We start from the raw sequence: 20,880 nt of genomic DNA, 5'->3' as shown, positions 1-20,880 counted from the left end.
GATGCAGAATAGACAACCCGAAACAAAACAGGATTCACCAGGCAGCATGGAGTTCACAATTTGTTCACAGCCATATCTTCAATCTGCCACTTCATGTATCACAACTCCCACCACGCTCTATTTTGAGAGCTGAGGTGGGATTAAATGAACACACAGATCATGAATCAGATTTTTGCATATGGGTGGATTTCACCTGCAGTGCCTCATATTTTGTTGTATATTTTCACATAAATAGACGGGGACCATGCTTCTTAATTATTTTGCCTCCATTCTCTAGGTTAAAAGTTTAACGTAAATCTTAACATAAAAGAAATACAAATAATACGGCTACTTTAGCGAAAACTACAATCAACTAGAAACAAAATATGCCACCTCCACTGGAAGTTAGCAAGAACGTGTCGAAATTAAGTTTGATTTCAAAGAGCATGCATGTTTTAAACTATAATCTCCCTTTTCTATGGCTTAGACTATAGTGATGATAGCAATTTGTGTGGATGGTATTTGTTTGGCTATGTAAAATGAAATGGCACTAATTAGATATATTTGAAATCAGTGGGACTGTACTGTGAGGCAAAAAGATCCACTCCTCTCCACTGCTTTAGCTGCACATGAAACCAGTTGGAAGACTTAAAATGTATGAGAATAAAAAACCCCAAACACTTGCAGCGTGCTACTTATCACACACTGTGACAGTGATAAATTCCCTCAGTGATTCTCAGGTGCCCTGTTGTTATCTTTAACTGCCTTCTAGCTTGTCAATCTTCTGCTTCCAGATGGTATCGGTCATTCACACAGGCAAAACCTTGCTTAGAGGGACTTACACTTTGTGCTGGTAATAGGTGTTTTATCTTCCAGTGGATTATTTGCCCACTGTTCTTGTGGAATTTCACAAAAGAAGCATCTCTGATTATCTGACAATTTATCTTTTGTACGGATCTTGTTGGAGATTGAGTTACTAGAAGGAGGTGGTTCTTTCAAAATGGAATCTCTCCCTGAGGCTTTTAGTGCGGGATAATAAGACTTCAGCTTCTGCATCGCGGAAAGTAGGGGACAGAAATATACCTACACCTCCAAAGCGTTTGATGAGGAACACCAATAATTCTCTATGCTGCACACCCTTCTGAAGTATCGAATACTACAGGTGGCCCATAAAAAAAAGACAAGTATATACTCAAAAATCTCTACTGAAGCTCAATTATACTGTGTATTTCTATGCAGTTATCATTTATTGTGTAGAACCACTTGAGGCGGGATATTTTTCTCTTTTACTGACAATTAAAACCATACTAATTTATCCTTGACTAGCTGCTGCGTTGTGCACCCATTATTGAGAACCCATTACCATGTTACCACTAATTCCTCTTTGTGCTGCTGACATGTGATTATCTCCCTGTCTTGAAGCTATATCAGAGCTATGTATAGGTAAGGGCATATTAACACATCAAAAGTGGTAAGCATTCTATCAAGTTCATTTTATTTGAAGGATTTCACAATATCCTGACATTTTATCTGCAAATGCTTTTGAAAACAATATAATAGAAAGGAAATCGACTTTTTTAATCTAGAACATCAGATGTCAGATAAATTTTGCATAAATACTGTGCTGCATCATAACATAACGTAGTCCTCCTTAGTAGAGTTCGGTTTTATGTAGAGAGGTTAAAGCATTTAATCAGTAGGAGACCCAATAGCTGAGTCATTGAAAAGAAAATTATACATGCTTCACAGGCCATTGTGAGCCATGGAGAAACACCATCCATAGTCACTCTATCCTGAATGAAGAGACTTTTTTTTTTTCTATTATTTTTAAAAGTAGCTAAATAAAACATTTGCCCGGATTCCTAGGCAAACGTAGGAAATAAAACTATATTTTCCATAAGAAGATTAGAACTGTGGTATTCCTTAACTCCTACAATGCATGCTATGACCTTTGTTTTCTTTGGATTGATTTGTTAATTTTTTTAATTGCTTGAAGCATATAAAGCAGGGACAAAGAGATCAATGGCATGAAAATGGAACAGGTTTGCAGCTGCTCATCTGAAGCCAGAGGGAAAAGAGCAGAAAGCTTTATTAAGAAAAAAAGAACAAAGGACAAAAACATTGACGCTGCTGAGGGTACAGTGCCAAAGAATGCTGAAATCCAGGTGACGTTTTTAACCTCAACCCATTTACAAGTCCTCTTTCTATAAGGGATTGATTTTATTTTTTTTTTTAATGTGTGTTTGCATAAGCTCTGTATCCCAAGGCCCTAATATGTTACTTTTCAATAAGGTACTAGTCAACACCTGGACAACTTTTTTAAGAAATTATATAGGATTTCAGAGCTTGGTAGAGAGAAAGAACAAACAGCATTTCCAAAAGAACCCCACCACATCTCTGTTTTCTGCTAGCCAGAATCCGCTCTCTTAATAGAACTAAGTGAATTGGAGGAACATGATAGCTCTCACTAAACCAAGCGTAACGCACTTCTCTACTCAACACTTTTCGGTATAGAATTAAAAGGAAAAAAATAATAATATAAAATGGAGATACAGTAAGGTCTACTAACTACAATAACTTCTACAGGAGACAAATCAAGTTGTCTAACATACATATGATTTAAGGTGGTCTTTTCAGGTCAAATCAGTAAAAAAGTCACAGTTGCTCTTGATCTCTGTCAACCCGAGACTGACCTGAAATGCTGACTGAGGGATAAGGGGCAGTAACCTAGCCACAATGTCTTTGAAACATTCTAATTTTCAGTCTCACGCGTAACAAGAAAATCTATTTTCCTGTTTTCTCCTTTATCTGAAGAGGCACACCTATCCCTCCAAATAGATTAGTTCTAGGTAATAAGGTCCTGTTATCTGAACGCCCATTTTTTGCTTTTTGCAAGGGGAAAATACTTATATACTATTTTCGTAAGAAAAAGGTATTTAAAAACAGAGAGAAAGAAGGAAGATATAGATACAAGTAATCAGTAACACTGGTAGCAATATGGGAAATGGGTAATAGAAGGTCAATTTCACTTCCCACCTGTTTTGTTTTATTCCAATTAAAACAGTATTGTAAAAATTAGGTTTTAAGATAAGGTTGTACCCCCTTCCAACAGGGGAAATGTGTTCTATTCACAATAAATAACGATGCATTACTTATGAATACTCAATCCGAAGATGTCAAAACATTTTGGAGATATTAATGAGTTTGTGAATTGAAACTCGCATCTTCCTATTAGGTATACTAATATATTTGTTTAAAAAAAATTAGACATTTGAGGTACGTATAGTAGTGTACCTCAGTGGTCTCTCAGCGTCATCATTGCTCAAGAAATAAAATAATAATTCGGAGTCATGCTTTACATGCCTTCAAATCTAGTGGTCCCCTAGCCAAAACACCACCGAAAAAGTAACTTTCATCATCTGTAGTGTGACTGCAAGGCTTTCGCTTCAAAGAAAAGAAGCAAAACTATCTGTTAGTTTATTTTTCTTCTCTTTCTTGCCTCTTTGTTAGTGGAAATGTGAGTGTATGTTTTTATTTTATGAACTGTTTAATTTTAAGTTTTTTGAATTAAGCCTGATGTCTTACATGGGCTGAGAAATGGTGACCCTGGTGATCCAGCTTCCTGACTCCTCTTCACTGGTAACGATTTCATTATGCATATCGAGCCCACTAGCTTGACCTTTGAAAGTCTGAGTCTTTTTACCTAGACAGAGTTATTACTAAGTTTATTAAAACACTGCCAAGTGTAGAACACAAACTTTCCCGTCCTTTCTCTTCTTGACTGAGGAACTGGTCACTAAAGATTTTTTTATTGAATAACCCTCCCACGGAGCATCACTTAGAGACATTTTTCTCCAGCTGATACCATCGGATATATAGCAGAGACAAGAAAAAAAGGAAAAAGAAACAAAACCCCTCAAAAAATGCAAAAAGGGTAGAATGAAAGCTACTAGAAAACTTGAACATAAACTTAGAAAAAAAAAAAACCTCAAACATCACACAAGATCCCACGAACTTGCATAGTGAACAGAGCTCACTAGCTACGACGCTAAGAGGTTTGAATGACAAGATATATCCAAATAGCAGGTGAATAAAAGCAACGATAATAAAGAATTGTAAGACAGGATTCAAATTAACTTTTGAGTCACTTCTGTAAATACAACAACAAAACTAGCGTGTTTTATGCAAAAAAAAAAAAAAAACAAAACATCAACCTTTCTTCCATTAGCAAGGTTTCAACTAGAATGAGACCAAAATCAGATCATAAAAATGTTGATCATTTTGAGCATAGCTATTGTACTGTCTTTTGACAACCTTTTACTTTTTTAAAATTTTTGATACTTTTAAAATCCCCAGACTCTCCAGTACAAGATACCTGCCTTTTTTTTTTCCAGAATATGAATAAAACCCCAGTGGAAACATATTATAATTAATGCCAGCTTTCCTGAATCCTAAAATTTCTTTGCCTGGCAGTCTTAAATTTGGCCTAGCCATTGATGTCAGGTTTTCTTACAAGCAGCAGAAGATATAGAAAATCAGAACAGGTATGAGTGATTACAGGAATAGTCATCAGCGTTCTGAAGGTGACAAAGAAAATGGGGGAAAAAAAAAAAAAAAAGACTCTTCTCTTTGAATATCAGCACTTGCACCCTGTATATGTATTTGCATGATTTGGCTTCATCAGAGACACTTCTGGAGCCAAGCAGACAAAACTTGTTAGGTTTTGGATTACAGCAATCCACATGTGCATTTACACTAATATTAGGCTTTTTAAAACTATTTTTTATAGCAAGAAATACTCATGCAAAAATACCTCTCTGTCATAGCTTAAAATATGTTAATTTGCCACTCTCTATCATTAGTCTAAAGTTTTGCGGTGTGGGGGTTTTTTTCTGCCTTGTTCTTTTTCATTCTATTTATTTCACTAAAACTCTTCGGAGAGGTTGCAGAAGTAATTTGTAGCTGCATAACAGCTGGTTTAGATTTCGTCAGGATTTCTGTTACATTTTAGAATGCTTTTGGATTATGTTGTCTTGTGCTTAATGTGTGTAATCCATGTCTGTATTAAAAGGATACTTGACCGCATTTGGTGTAAATAGCGGTGCCATCCAGTTGCATGAAGACAACCAGTAAATCAGCTTACAATTAGTGTGCTTCATTTTATCCGAGAGACTAGCACTAATCCATAGTGCTAAGGATCACGATAGCAATGCCTTTAATTAAATATAACATCATGGTTATACCAAATGTAGTCCTTGAATTCTGACACAGTTAGTTAAATTGAAAGATGCATAATCCCAGCGGTCTTTGAATTGGTATTGTTGTAACCAGTAATAGATTGGAAAAGCTTTCTTTAAAAAAAAAAAAAAAAAATAAAATGTCTGAACTGGTACATTTTAGAGGTTAGTACCTACAACGCAGCTTCCTTAATCCATTCCAGATGGTTACCAATGCATTAACAGCTACTATCAGGAAGAAAAAAATAGAAAGAGAAATTCTTACAATTTTTGTCACTAGCAGGGCTTTCGTCAGAAAAGCAGATACAAACTGACACTTACTATTGCAGTCCTATCTCTAAGTGTCTCCTGCCTCTTCCCGGCACAAAGAATAAGAGGGAGGGGGCGGACACAGGTGACGTTAGTTACCTTGGCGTTTCCAGTACTCCCCAGAAATTTAGTCATCGGCAGATTGTCCCTGATGCTATTCTGAGCACGGGAGGCACACAGCACACAACAGCTGAGATGAAACGCGCTCAGCCAAAGCACCCCCCTCCCTCCCTGACGCGCCCCCCGCCCCAGCTGTGACATGACTGCACACTGGTGGGTGCAAAAAGGCCAACACACTACCCTTCATCCCTTAGGGGTATACATTTGGAATTTAAGATGAGAGCCGTGCATGAATACTCCTACCTTCTCTTCCCTGCCTCTGGTTTACTAACGTTGTTTATTGACCATAGCCATTCCAAAGCAACGCGAACAAAATAGTTGCTCTTCTATCTCAGAAAGAATTTATTCTTTGAGTTTTCTTCAGAAACCCTCTGTAAATCACAGCCGCAGCAGTACCTAGAGCACTCCTTCAGGAGCTCCAGGAATGCTCCACAGGAACTGTGCTATGGATGAGGGAAAGTACATCAGGGTGTTTGGAATGAATTACGTCAGGCTGAGTGATGTGGTATCTTCTCACTACACACATGTTAGATAGCTTCTCACCCTCTGCTCTGGAAAGCTGCCTTGCACCATCATGTCAAATTATTTTGACTATTACTTCAAAACATTACCAAGTGAAGGAACTGCACAGACGTTGCTGTAAGCAGCACCACACAGAAAGCACGCGTTACCTCCAGAGAGAATTCAGGAGTTTTGCAAATGCAATCGGGTTCTTAATTTTGATTTATATTTTCCACAGGATGGAAGAGTGTGCTCTATTTTCTCGAGTACTCATGAGAAATCAACGCCTGGAGAGGCCGGCAGCCGCCTGGCCCCGGGGTTTTCAGGGGAGCGCTCAGTGCTGGCTGACCCCCTTTGCCCGGCACGTCTGCACGTGGCTGCTCACATCCCCCCTACATTGTCAAGTTGTAAAACCCGGAGTAGTCACATTACAAACCTGGAAACCTCATTTGTCAAGAAAAGGTGATTATTACTGTTTTTATTATCCTCTTCCAGTCTGTAATACAAAATAATTTTCTTCTCAGCTTCTTTCCTAGATAAGACTCATTATATTCAAATAACTACCCTGTAACTTGCCAAACTTTAACGATTGTGAAGATGAATACTGTATTTTAGCTCATGGCGACGAGCTCCTTGTGTCATTTGCAACCAGTTATTAAAAAGTTTAGCTGCTTTCCAAGAGTTTATTGCCATGATTTTAAAATTGGTTTTCCACCTAATGGTAAAATCAGAGTGGTAAACAATACTCAACGGTTACTTTACATAATGTCAAAAAAGCTACCATTAGGTGTCATTTATTATTATATTATTTGTGCTTTGTTTCAGATGTTTTTATTTGTAAATATGTTATTTACTGCTTTTAATATGAATCCCTGACATTTCAGTGGAACATGCTGACAGACTACTCATGTCTCTGGAAAATTAAACGCTACACAAATCAAGTAAGTTTTACAGGAATATCATTTTATAAGTGTAAGCAATTTCTATAAATGTCAAAATATCTCATTTCATCATTCTGGGAACCAAATGTTTTCCATTTTAATTTTCTTTTAAAATTTATATTTTCAAGTTTTAAAGTATTACGTATGTTTTCCAGTAAAAGATGTTAAACTTTAAGAATTAAGAAGTTTCAGTCAATAATAACCTATTATTTTGTCTTACGCAGACTACATATTGTTAATTTTTGCTTCCTTCAGAAAGAAGCCGGACTCCAAGAGTCCGTCATGCCTTCACAGTCACAACTATTGTATTTGCTTTCAAATTAGCCACCGTAATATGGGAGGCATCTATGGGGAAACAGGCTAGGAAGGAGTGGCTGAATGCTACAAACAGTTGGATAATCTTTAGCACATGGCAGATTCTCATGCTGGCTTTACGCCTAATACTCCTGAGCATCTTACGGCTAAAATACAAAGTAGTCTGTGGTGTTGTTAGGCCTTAATACTTTTAAAGACACATTGAGTGTTAATGGGGTCCTCTGGATTTAAAGCTTTGTTGTTTATTATACCCAGACTGCCTGGGTTTTCTCTAATGACATACTCCAGCAAGCCACCTAATTCCTGACCTGGATTATCTCCGTCCACCTCCCTGCCTGCAGCAACCTCAGTTCAGCAGTGCAGCCTGATTCATTTCACCCCCAAAACCACCCTCCAGCCCCCCAAAACACACTCGCACACCGCGTTCCATCAGCATCGCTGCAACACAGGACTACGCATGAAAACGCGAAACCCAGCAGTTCGTCCAAATTCCCAAGCCCGGTTGCATGTCCCAGGGCTGGACCAGCGAGAGACCCGGCTTCCCATCCACACCAGGGCAAGCCAGTGCGAGCCAGAAGCAGGAGCTCCAGCCTGCTAAAGATCCCAGAACCGGAGAAATAAAGGACCTTGAAGCACAGTGCAGCGTGTAAGAAACTGCAGAGGCAGCCAAAGAGCCCGAGGTGAAAATTGAGGAAAAATGTAACTTCCATTAACAATGTTCACTTGTCATCAACACAAAATTCACTCTTGAAAGCTAACAGCGAGCAGGGCTCGGGGTCAGGAAAGAAGCCCCCTCCGCTGCCAAGCCTACTTTATAAATGGCTCTGGTGGCAGGCTCTCCTGCATAGCTCCTGTGAGGAACAGCGGTAAGTTGTTTTAACAAACAAAAAAAGAGCTTTTCCAGAGTAACCTTAACTCTGAAACCCCAAGTATATGCAAAACCATTTCTCTTATCTGTTCCTACTTCTGGAGCAATGTTGTTTTCATTTGGATATGCTAAAACTGAAGTTGAGGCAGCATCAAACAGTTAATGCCACTGTTCTTGATTCTCTCCTAAAATAGATGTTTTCCTGTTCCCAAGGGAATTATTCCTAGGCGAAGGTTCAGAGACTTCTGTCATGTAAATCAGCAACAAGGTTCCCACCACCTCTGGTGGCATGGGACTGGGACACTGTAGCACAAGTGAGAGGTTAATCACAGCTGCACACTCAAGCATTCATAGGCATTGCAAAATGAAGTCCATAATTGTGAATTTCTAATTATTTTAATAGCCTTGTCTCAGCTACACTATGAAAAATAGCCTGACGTTAGTCTTGCCCAGTACTACCTGCCAAACCTCTGTCAGGTTTTACTCCCAGCTGCTGTATTTTGTTATTAAGATTTTGAAATAGGGATTTTGAAGAAACTAAGGGTTTCCGCTAGCTGTTCAAATCTCATTGAAATTCAAAGATAAGTGCCTAACTCCATTAGAACACTTGAATATCATGACCTAAACTCTCACAGGCACAGACTAGTTTTCACCCTGTGCTTTTTCAATTTGAAGAACAACGTTTGGCATCCAGAAGTGCCATGTTTTTGGTTTGGTTTGTTTTTTGTTTTTTGTAATACAAACAGTAATAACTTCTTACATATCTAGAGCTGACTGATCTCCCAGGTATCAGGAGGAGTTAATCTCCAAGCTGCGCAGGGACAATGAGAGGGAAGATCCTGGGGTTACAGCAGCAGCCCCAAGAGAACTCAGTTTAATTTCCTGCTGTACAGACGACTTTCTGTAGACTCAGATCTTTAAAGGTTCCTCAGTACGTAACTCTCATTGAAACGGTAGGATTAAGAAGCCTAAATACCTTTGAAGAATTGGACTATAATCTCTCAGATTCCCATATTTCCCAGAAAGGAACTTAGACGGAATTGGGAAAGCTAACTCCGGGAGCCCAATTCTCAAAACCTGCAGAAAACATTTAAATTGGTATCTATGGATGCCTATACACTTAAGACTTTTTTCTTGAGCAGCAAATGTTTGCTTCCATCTGTGTTGAGAATTGTCTCCATGTAGTTAATGAAGGAAAACACTTGTGCTTATTTTCTAAAACAAGAAATATCCCTGCCATCTCAAAGTTGCTTAACAGGCAAGAGAGAATTACATCAGAAACGGCAGTCATGGGCTACTTACATTCAAAAATATATCTGAAGGAGGAAGCTGTAGAGACGCCCTAGTTTTTAAATGGTAGCTCAGTTGCCAAACCCCTATGCCAGCATGCCTGAGATGATACATTCAATGGCTTCTTTAGCCTGAAAGAGCTCAAATCTACATCTCGGGAGAATACTACAGCTCCCCTGCTCTATGTGAAAGACAGGGAGAAGGGTATTTCTCTAGCTTCTAAATTCTAATTTGTTTAAAAAATCACGTATTCTGCCACAGAGACAGAGCAAGATTGCATATTGCACTGATTAGAGCATGGGGCGCAAGAGACGCTTTTGCTTCTAATCTTGGCTCCAAAGACAATTTATATATTTTACATCCAATATTTATTTAATTAAATGTTCACATAGTCCCTTCAAGCTTTTGTTCTTGCAAAGGAGCAGCTCCTAGCCTTATTTTCTGACTAATGAATTTGTAAGCTAAATGTAGCTGCTGATTAACGGAGCTTCCTCTCCCGGATACCTTCCATTCTTCTCCCTACTGGGGGTACGGCTTCTAATGAGATTTGTTTGTCCAGAAGATTAATATGCAGCTCTCTATGACTAACACTCGCTCACAAAATTCTCCAGATATTCTTTCTGGAACCTAACTCCTGATATGTTAACACGACATGACATACGCCGACATGTTACGTATGACACAGCGTATAGCGATATGTTTCCTAATGGAAATGGCTCTTACTGTACTGATACTCCTAAAATCCTGCCCGGGTTAAAAGTGACTAGCATGCGTTAGGCAAAACTAAAGAGCATTTTTTTGGTTTGATCTGAACTCCTGACTTTTTTTTAACCTATACCAAACATCTGTGCTATCAAAAGCTATTCTCATTTAAAACATTTAAGTACAAAAAATGGATATGCGGATTTGCTTAAATCCTCCAGCCAACTCAAGAATTCTTCTCTCAAGAATTAATTACAACAAATGGAGTTGGAAGATGTTCTTTACTCTTTACTTATTTAATTCATTCAAGAGTTTATATTGCAGTAGTTCCCACTTCCCTCTTTAGCCTGAATCAGTTCACATTTTTACTTAGTATTTCTATTTTAAGCACAGAAATGTCCCATTTCAAGTGAACGAACCTCTTTGTTCTGTAAGCTTTGATAAATGAGCACATTAGATACACCCAACAGCCTAATGAAATTCCACACCTTGGTTTGGATGCTATCAAATGTGCTGCAGATTGTTTATTTCCCAGAGTGTGATTACTTGGAGAAAAATCTCATCTTTGATAATGGTGCTAAACAATGTGCGGCTTCATTGATATTTAATAGATAACATACTTAAAACAACACTGTTGGAGTATATCTTTTGTACCCAACAGCTGTTCAGTTTAAAAAGACAGAAGTACAATACTGTATTGTATACTTGAATTACACATTTAGTTTAAGGGATAAGAATCCCAGTAGCAGATGGCATTCCAGGCTGTCTAATGTAGCAGGGGAAAGGAAAAAAAAAAATAAAGCAGGCCAATAGTCTGCCTTGATATTATAAATCAACAGACTGGTTACTGCTGAACACATGAAGATTAATACATCAAAATCCGTGGGTTATTTCTGACAAATGAAAGTAGAAAACAGCTCACGGTGTGGACAATGTCATGACAAAACTGTGCTTGAGACGCTGAAATAAGTAAACAGAGAAGCCCTTGCTAATTGAAGCTTCTCTAGTATTTCTCATTAAGTGCAATTAGTGATCTTGAACTGAATTCTGGGGGGAGAAACCTGGGGATAGATTCTCCTCTCCCAGGAAAGTCCAGGTGTTGCAGTGTGACAAGGTATGGGAGTCACGATTCCCAAGCACATCACCCCACAGCTGAACTGAACTTCACAGCTCGACACGACACAAAGTGGATCAGGGAACCATGAAAGTCGATCTATCCAGTGTAATCATATTTTATTCCAGGAGAGAGCCCCTCCCAGCCTGGTTTCAACCATACGACAGCCTCAGATTAGCTGAGGGATTTAAATCCGTCATGGACAAATAAAGGCATATGGTATGAGGAATCTTCCTTAGAGCTGGAGGGATTAAATCAGTTTCCTCAGCTGAAAGACGTGTACTCAAGAATTGAGGACTGGCAGTTATGCATTTGTTTACCCCGAAGGAGTTACTGTACTGCAAATTAGGACAGTGACTTCTGAACTGCTGCACGTAAGCCACTTCAAACGCGAAGGTATCTCCATCATGCTAACCACCAATGTGACCGACAGTTCGCCCACACAAAATAAGAATTCACGCAGAAGGGTACGAATGCACAAGGCACAAAGCAAACTGATTACTTAGTGGACACGGTCCGTCTGGAAGCTGAGCAAGTTACTCCATCCACAGCACTACCTCAGTGGGAAGCTCACGCGTCATCTTTGGGGTTCCCTGTACATTATTTTTTAACCTCTGCCTGAGCCTGCAGCCATCACACGTGGGGATTTTGATGAACAGGTCTCAATAAACCCTGCCTTGGCCACCAGGACGTAGCTGTCAAGAATACAGCTCTCCAGGATTAAGAATTAGCCTTTCGTCATCAATTGTATAACAAGACTGAAGAGTTCACAGCTGATTTGGACACGGCAACGGGAAACATTTTCATCCACATATCGGACCATGTAATAAAATCTTAGAGAGAACAGGTGACCAAAAAAGGGCGGTAGAAACTCACATAGGAATTGTTGGAAGAAACGAACATTCACCGATTGCCTGAATCGCACTCTTGGGCCTCACAGACCAGTCCGTTACTTTAAAGAGCATCTGTTGAAATATCTATTAGCTTTCAGGACCATCCCCAGTCACTTTTTTTGGAGATTTTGTTTGTTTCTATAGACTGCTCAATACTGAAAAATTCCTTTGTTAGCTTCAAAAGGCAGTATATTACTACAGTTTCACTGGTGGCATAAAATGATCCTCTTTTCCTGATTTGTTTGTTTTCAGTTGCATTTACTGACTTGTCCTAAACAGGTTCTGCACTACCATTACCGTCTCCATTACAGTAATTGCAACATAATTACATCTATAATTTGCAAGTTTTAATTATAATATCATGGTATAAAATTATTATAAAATCATGGTATAAAATTATTATAAAAGATAAAACAACATCTATAAACTTTTCAAATACATAACAAACGAAAAAATAAAGTATACGTATATGTATTGGTACAGGTGTAAAGAGATGTGAAGCCTAGCTCTTCTTACTGAAAGCCAATGTGATCAGCGGATGATTTTTAAGTCCTCAATATTTAGAAATAATAGCATTTCTATCTGTCCTATGAAATATTTGGTGTCCTGGGTTTCTTTATACCTTTAAACAGCCTTTTTTTGGGGAAAAAAAGTGAGATAGTAATGAAACAAAGAAACAAATGGTTTGTTTGATTTAACCATCACGATGGGTGTTTTTTCTCAGTTTAAAAAATAAAAATTGGAGGAACAGGGAACAGAAAGTAGAGTGTACTGTATATCACACCTACTATGTAACACACACCTGTATCTCTTGGGCTGCCCTCCAGAAAACAGCTGCTTTGAATTCATTTGCCAAGGGAATAATGACCCAGTGAGGATTTCCTTTTGGTTTCCAAACTACAGAGCACCAACAATCAAAAGTTAAATGATATTTTAACATTTTCAATTGTTTCATCATTGTATCTTTGTTTAAGGAAAGCACATTTATCCTACTTTCATCTTTTCTAGAATTTGGATTCTGTGTCTAGAAAAGCTGGGATAAGGAAAATAATTTTTATATTGAAAAGTGGGAAGTTTTCACAGATTATGAGTTCATATAGCTAGTAGGTCTCATCCCGCAAAATTTTTGAGTGTGTGATCAAGCTCCACCCCCTTCAGCAACAGGACAGTTAATATATAGCGTTATGCTGTTATTTCAGGAGGCTGTTTCAGCTAACGCGCAACCTAAAATCAAACCTTTGTTACTAAAGACCACCCAAATTTATGGCATACAGTTGTGTTTGGTAGACGCGCGTTACACACCAGACAGAGTGATGCTTCAGCTGAGCGCCACGTGCTTACCAAACCCATCACACCATGTAGGACGTGGCAGAGGTGGGTCCAGGGCCATGACCTGCACCCCTTCCTGGAACCACATCCATTCCGACAGCAAGCGCCATCTCCTGCAAGACTTTACCAGCTCCTTGCCCTACCATGCATTTCACAGCATAGGACATCCAACATCCACTTTGCCAGACGTGGTGGAACTCATACTACCAAAAGTGGTCCACACCATCTATCAGAGCTACCAATATCATATCTATCAATATTTCTGCATAGATTTTTCAAGAAAATAATAAAAGCAATATACAGAAGTGGCCTGTCAGAATAAAAAAGACAGGATTGTCTTCTTGATTTTATATATGTATGTTTATGTTTGGCTGATTGAACTTTAAGCATACATGGTTTTTATAATTTGATTTATAAACATTCCCATACTGCTAAAGGCTCAAATATTTTACATGATTGAAAATATATTTTCATGAGTCTGTACTATATTTGCTGCCTAGGAGAACAGTTTTCCTCTTGTTTGGAGAAAAGCAGTTCTGATCAAGCAAATAATAGATAAATAACCTTCATGAATGCAGTAGAAGGGTGTATTTTTAAAACAGTAATTAATTTATTTAGAACCCTGGAGACTTCTGCATCGTATGTAGGTCTTCCTACACATTTCTGAAATAATTTCAGTCAATTTGCTGTTCAAGGTTAAGCCGTGCAGTGCTCACTTACAAAATTACTTACACTGTAGATTGTGGCCCTGACAGCATCTGTGGTAACTCAGTGACATGTAAAAAACCTATTCCCCAGGGGAGACTTAGACATACATTTATCCTCAGTATTATTAATGTATATTATTTGTACCATTCACGGATATTCGGTAGAGATCCATTAACTACCTACATTAATTTTCAATGTTCTTAAACTCTACTGTTCAGTCCTGCGTTATCAATGTCAGCATAACTTTCCATAATTTTTCAAGAAGATGTCTCCTGTGAAATGTAGACTTAATCCTTTTCTGTTATCTTTATCATGATCTATCTAGCTGAACGGCTACCCATCCACTCTAGCTGAACGGCTCTATCCTTCAGAAAAGATGGGCAGGTAAAAAAAACCATATATGCTGTTCTCCAGTTTGTAATATCATAATTTTTAAAGGCCAGCTAAGCACTGGTCTGCTGCAGTTTTGGCACCTCACAGATTTTGATATTTTTAAGATCTTTTGCAGGCATTTTTTGATTGCTGGAAGATTAGCAGAAAAGGTTATCTTCACACTTACTAATAAATTGTGTATTCACAATTGTAGTAAAATATATTTAGGAGCACCTTAATATTTTTGTTTCTTCATTTCATAAGCACAAGCCAGAACATGTAAGAATTCCTTGTGACCACAGCAGTCCTGTGACCATTCTACCACTACATGTGGTGCACAGATGTGGCTGATGCCTCAAATGCGTGAGAGTTGGGGCAGGTCCTTTGGCAAGATATCACATCTCTCTCCACAGGGGTGAAATAAAAACTATGCTGTTAGAGGAGCTGATTGAATTAGGGATCCTCTGCTTTAGCACAGAAACAGCTGCCGGCGAAACAGGTAAGAGTATTCTTCGTGGATATAGAGAAATTACTCTGTAATTAGACGTGAGCACACACAGAAGCTATTTAGCTATTTGAAGAGGAATCAAGGTTGAAAACATCTATCTGGAGCTTAATGGTAATAAGGGTACAGGAATCATGTGTACATGCCAAAATAAAGCATCCCCGAGCCCACAAAATTCAGACATAGTGGTACATTAAAAATTACAGTAAGAAATACACAACTAATGCTTCTGAACTTCAGTTTTTGATAAATAATATCAAAAAAACACCAGTAAATATGCAACTGAAATTTATTTTACTGGGCTATGTAAATTTCCTTCTCTGTTTTTCTATATTATTTGCAAGACATCGTACTAAAGATCAGTCATATGAAGTAATCTTTTATCTTAAGTAATTGCTCTAGAGTATCAAAATACGTTAACCGTACACCTTAAAAAAAACTAATTCTTTGATTAACAGTTGGAGAACATTGGATAAGAACATACGTTGACAAAGCTCTTTTATATATTAATGATGTCATCACTATAATAGCCATTATTCACATTTCAAAGTAAGGCATACCTTTTAAAGGACTTAAAAACTAACAGTCATGGTTTGCCTAGGAAATTTGTTTTACAGTGAGAAACTTAAGAAAAACTAATCTCTTTCATTTATTAAAAAAGTGATTCTAAATACATATGAGAAAATAGATTTTTAATAAAGGAACTTTGATGCAGACACTGGTGCAAAGTGATGCTGCAGTGTCTAGCTACTGACAGTAGATACATTCAGACAAGAAATCAGGTGCAAATATTTAATAATAATGATATTGGAGCAACTTATCTATTGAAGCAGTCAATTCTCAGCTACATGAAGTTTTTAAAAAAAGAATAGCTATCTTATTAAACAATATCCTTTAGCTCAACCAGATACTGTGGACTTGCTTTGAAATCAACTAATAAAATTATATGTTATCAGTTACGCCGTGAGCCATGAAAATGATCATATTGGATTATTTTGATCTTAAAAGTTTAAGGAAAAATTGCTGGACACGATACTGCTGAAACTTTTTAAAAATGAAAAAAAAATTTAAAAAAGAACTAATTTTCATTAGTCGCCGGCCATTTCTATTATGCCAGCTTTCAGTGTAAAAGTTGTACATTTTCTCATGTTTGCTTTAGGAGGAGTCATCCTTTGCAATAGCCATTGAGTGCACATACACTTTCTGTTGATTTCAGGGAATTATGGGCTGAAATCTGCTAAACTGTTCATCCTGAGTGCTGTCTAACTATGTAAGTCATCCTAATTGATCAACGGGATGAATTTCAAGGTAAGATATCAATCAACAGGAGCTGGAGTGGAAGAATAAACCCCTCTACGATAGCTTGCCTCAGATTTCCCTTCCATGTCTTTAATTCCTCCTAAACGTGCAGGCATTTACTAAAAATGAAAAAGAACGTGCTTTGAAATTTAAATTTTTCTACCAGTATCAAAATGCCTACATCCATGAAGTCTGAGAGGCACATTGAAGTTTATATTTGCAATGTTGTTTGTAACCACTTTATTACTAAAGAGACAATTTATTTGTATAATTAATCAGCTGAAATATCCCCAAGGATTTATTTTTTTTTCCCAAAAAGATACCTTTTGTTGTTTAGAAGTAATGAAAACGTTTCATCAAGGCTTTCTGGCGTGATTGATAGTCTTTGCTGAATTTTGTTGAAGGCTTTTTGTCTGAGTGGTGCCTTGAGCTCTTTATTCACTTTCATGGGACCTGGAACATTGCTTTAATTCTCTACTAGTAACAGGTGTTTCCTCTATATGAAACCATTAGCTCCACATTTTTAAACAATGCAAATCTGATTTTGATTTCAAGCTTGAAAGTTTTTTTTTCTTTTTTTTTTTTTTTTTAAGATAGATCAAACCTTTAATAATTCACAAATAAACTCCAGATCATCAGACAGCCGACTAATAGAACACTGAAAGCTTCATTTGCTATACAGGCTTCTAAGGGTATTCCTAAACCAATGAGCTTTCTCAAAGTAATCTGCATATTTTTGATCTTTTAGCCCTTCTCTGGAAATACAGGTGGAAATAAGTGGAATTTTTTTCTTCCGTGCACTCATTCCAACGGCAGTGCTTAAACTGAAGAGGAACACAGACAAACAGCTACTCTGGTTTCAATAATCAAACTGAAAACATGGGAAGGAACTAAATAAAATCAGAATTTTTTTTACTACATGGCTACTCTTTGAAGCTGCTCACAGGCTAATCATAAACTAGAGGATACAGAATAAAAATATAATAATAATTTAAAAAGATAGAAAAGAGAAGGAATTGCTATGACTATGCAATGTTAAATCCAGCACTGACTAGCTAGCAGTGATTTTAATACCCCTCTGAAGGGGTAGCTTTACCCTGCTTTGATAACTCAAAGAACATGTGGCTAGCAATCAAATCTACAGAGAGGACAATTTAGCAAAAAAAGCCAACTTTTTGAGGCCAAAACCCCATCAAGTTATTATTATTAAGTATTAGTACAATTCAGTAGGGAAAAAGTAAGTGAAAAACATATGGGAGGAAGACATTTATTATATATATATTATAAATATATATATAAAAATACATGGCTGTGCATATACACATATACGTATAGGCTACTGAAAACTAACAGAAAAAAGAATAGGCTTAATCATGTGAGAGTATGATTAGTCACAACTATTGTGCATGTTACTATTGATTGGATTACGTAGTACACAGTTAATAAAGAAATTTGAGTCAGCTGTTGATATTGCTAAGCATTTTGGATTTGCTTTGATTTTCTACAACTTGCCAGTACATCAAAGATCGATTTGGCCAGCGTAGCTTCCTCACTGACTCTCTGCAGGTGATGACTATGCACTACACAAACGCAGCTATGGAACTAACCGTGGTGGAATGGAAATTCCCTACGGTAGTCATGGGGTCATGTGCAGATACTGTCATCATTCAGGGCCTACTGGCTAAAGGGTAAAAATACCATTTCAGATTGAAAATGCTTGCTAGATGAAGCACAAATGGCAATTTTTTGAACCACATGTAGTTCTGGAATGTACAAATATATTTATTATAGAACTGACTGACTTGACTTCTTAAGACAAATGCTTTCCTTACTACATCAGAAGTAAGAAAATTTAAGAAAAATAAGTAGAGGTACATGCCTTTGATCATTCTTTAGTATCTATTGCTTTCTAAAGTAACAAAAAGAAGGACTGAAAGGTAAGAACAGAATTCTAAACGCTCAATTAATACAAATGACACTTTTAAATCCAAACAGGTTTATACAAACTAATTATTCACGGAAGAGCGGATGCTCTCTCAATGCAATGTTGATGTTAGATAAAAGCCTAATGCCTTTCTTTCTACCTGTTAATCTGCCCATTTAAGACTGCTTGTTAAAATCATGTACTGCTTTCTGTATAATCCACGCACTGAATTATTAAGTGTAATAGTAAGAATAGGTACCTATATGAAAAATGATAGTTCTTATAGACAAAGTTTTGCAGAGTGATAATTGGTCCTGTCAGCAGTGGCATCATTAGCTGATTATTTTTTTCTTCATGTTTCATCAAGGATGCAAAATATGGTCAAATAATTATTCAGTTGCTATATAAGTGATGTTTATCTGAGATCCTACTCATACAATTAGAAAGAATGTAAATAGGTTGTCACTAAAACTGCACTAGCAGGCAGCTGTGGGGAAAACAAATTATGCACATAACCAATTTATCAAGACTTTGTATACAAACAAGTGATATCTAAGCCCTTTATTAATCAAATTCTTAGAAATAATTTTATTTAGCTTCATACAAACTACTAATCTACTTTTTTGGTTAAAAAAAAATTATAAAAACGTGAATCATCCTGAAAATTCCAAACAATTTTGTTCCAGCCATTTTGGCAAACTTGGCAAAATTATATTTTGTGTATTTTTCTACGTAAGTAAATGCTTATCAGAACTTCTGCTCTGAAAGTTGTGTTCACTTTCATCTCCCTGAAAAAGTTCTACTTTCTTCCTGTTAGAAGGAATATACATTGGGACAAGGAGAGGGTTTGCTGAAGTGAGGAAAATGCCAATGATATTATAGCAGGCATTTAAATCTACTTTTCCCCATTTTACGTTTTCAGAGAGACTCACTCCTATCACTTTTAATAATGCGTTTTTCTGCCAGATCTAAGAGTAGAGCGGCTTTTAGAGTGGCCCTTGGACCTGAAACAGAACATAGTATTTCGCTGAAACTTCTCCCCAAGACCTGGTGTACTGGAAAAAGAACCAGGACTAGCTCCAGGGAGGTGGGTGTCTGAGTTTTCCAAGTTGCAGGCAGAAACCTTTCTGCTGATACCTGCTTCGCTCTCTAGCCACGGCTGGGGTTCTCCTGGTCCCCTGACTTCTGCCTTTGGACCTAGGCAGACACATGTCATCCTTAGCAGGTCTAAGTCAGCACCTCAGCGCTTCTCCCACAGTGGCTGCAATGTGCTTCCCGTCCTGCCCAAAAAACATGCCACCCCACAGGCAAGCCCAGGACATACTTGGGCAGGGATGGCTTCTGCAGCCTTCCAAAAGAGGAGGAAGGTCACATATCAGAACAGGGCCCACCGCCCTGCGTGGCCCAGGGGGCTGCGGCCTGTGTCTCATTTTCCAGGAGGGTATCTTACACACCACACCCGATATTAGGCATCCTCAAGAAAACTAATGCATGCCTGATCACAAGTAATGAAGTGCAAGCCTTGCACCCACATTTAGAAAATCTTTCCTTTGTCATTCTTCATGGGAATCGGTCTAGAATCTAGCTGGCCCTTTCATAGTTAGGTATCATGACCATATAATACAGAGATTCTATCTTTCTCTGAGCCAGATAATCCTGAGACTTTATTTTAACCACTGAACAAGTAGAGAAAGGGGGATCTTCTCCTCCCTTTCACAGTACAGAAGCTGTATTTAGCCCTTTTCAAATTTTGTGCGATAACCAATTCTGGAAAAGGCTAATGACTGAATCAAACTTTTTGGCAAGGATGATCTACTTTAAAAAAAATCTTATCAGGCTTAACCATCAGCTGAGTGTTAAGATACTTATCCATGTTAAGAAGGAGGAACTTTGTCATCTACACAAACAGAAATGAAGGGAATTTGAGCGGGGGGGAAATCCCTTAAGATGTTTACAGAGTTATGACATCCACAAAGTTACTAGAGGCTGCATCAACATCTTCATGGTCACCGTTTTGGACATAAATGTTTACATTCTGACCTTTACTTTGCACTAAGTCTCATCTTTGTTGCAAATGAGGCTGTCAAGCTCGTTGTACTGCATGTTACGTATGTGGACTTTAAGCAGTCGAAGAGTAGCTGTATCCAACCAACCCAGCATCAGCTGATTTTAACCTCCCTGTTTGCAGGGGGTTTGTGGGTTTATTTTCTGAAGAGCAAACACAGCAGGACTTCATTGATGGAAGGGGGGGCTTAAGGGCTGTTTGGTATCACCAGGAACATTTGATACTATTATTGAAACTGTTCCAAAATCCATGGGATGGGACCTTCATCTTGAACCAAGATTGAGGAGACTTTCAGACCACAGGAAGTGGCCATATGAAAGATCAACTATTCAGTCAAACAAAGAAAACTTTATATAAAGAACGCTGTGGAAGACAAATGTAAATACGCTTTGACCTTTTGATTTATTTT

This window comes from Chroicocephalus ridibundus, chromosome 5, assembly GCF_963924245.1.
Source record: "Chroicocephalus ridibundus chromosome 5, bChrRid1.1, whole genome shotgun sequence".
Taxonomy (NCBI): Eukaryota; Metazoa; Chordata; class Aves; order Charadriiformes; family Laridae; genus Chroicocephalus; species Chroicocephalus ridibundus.
This window is presented reverse-complemented; position numbering follows the sequence as displayed.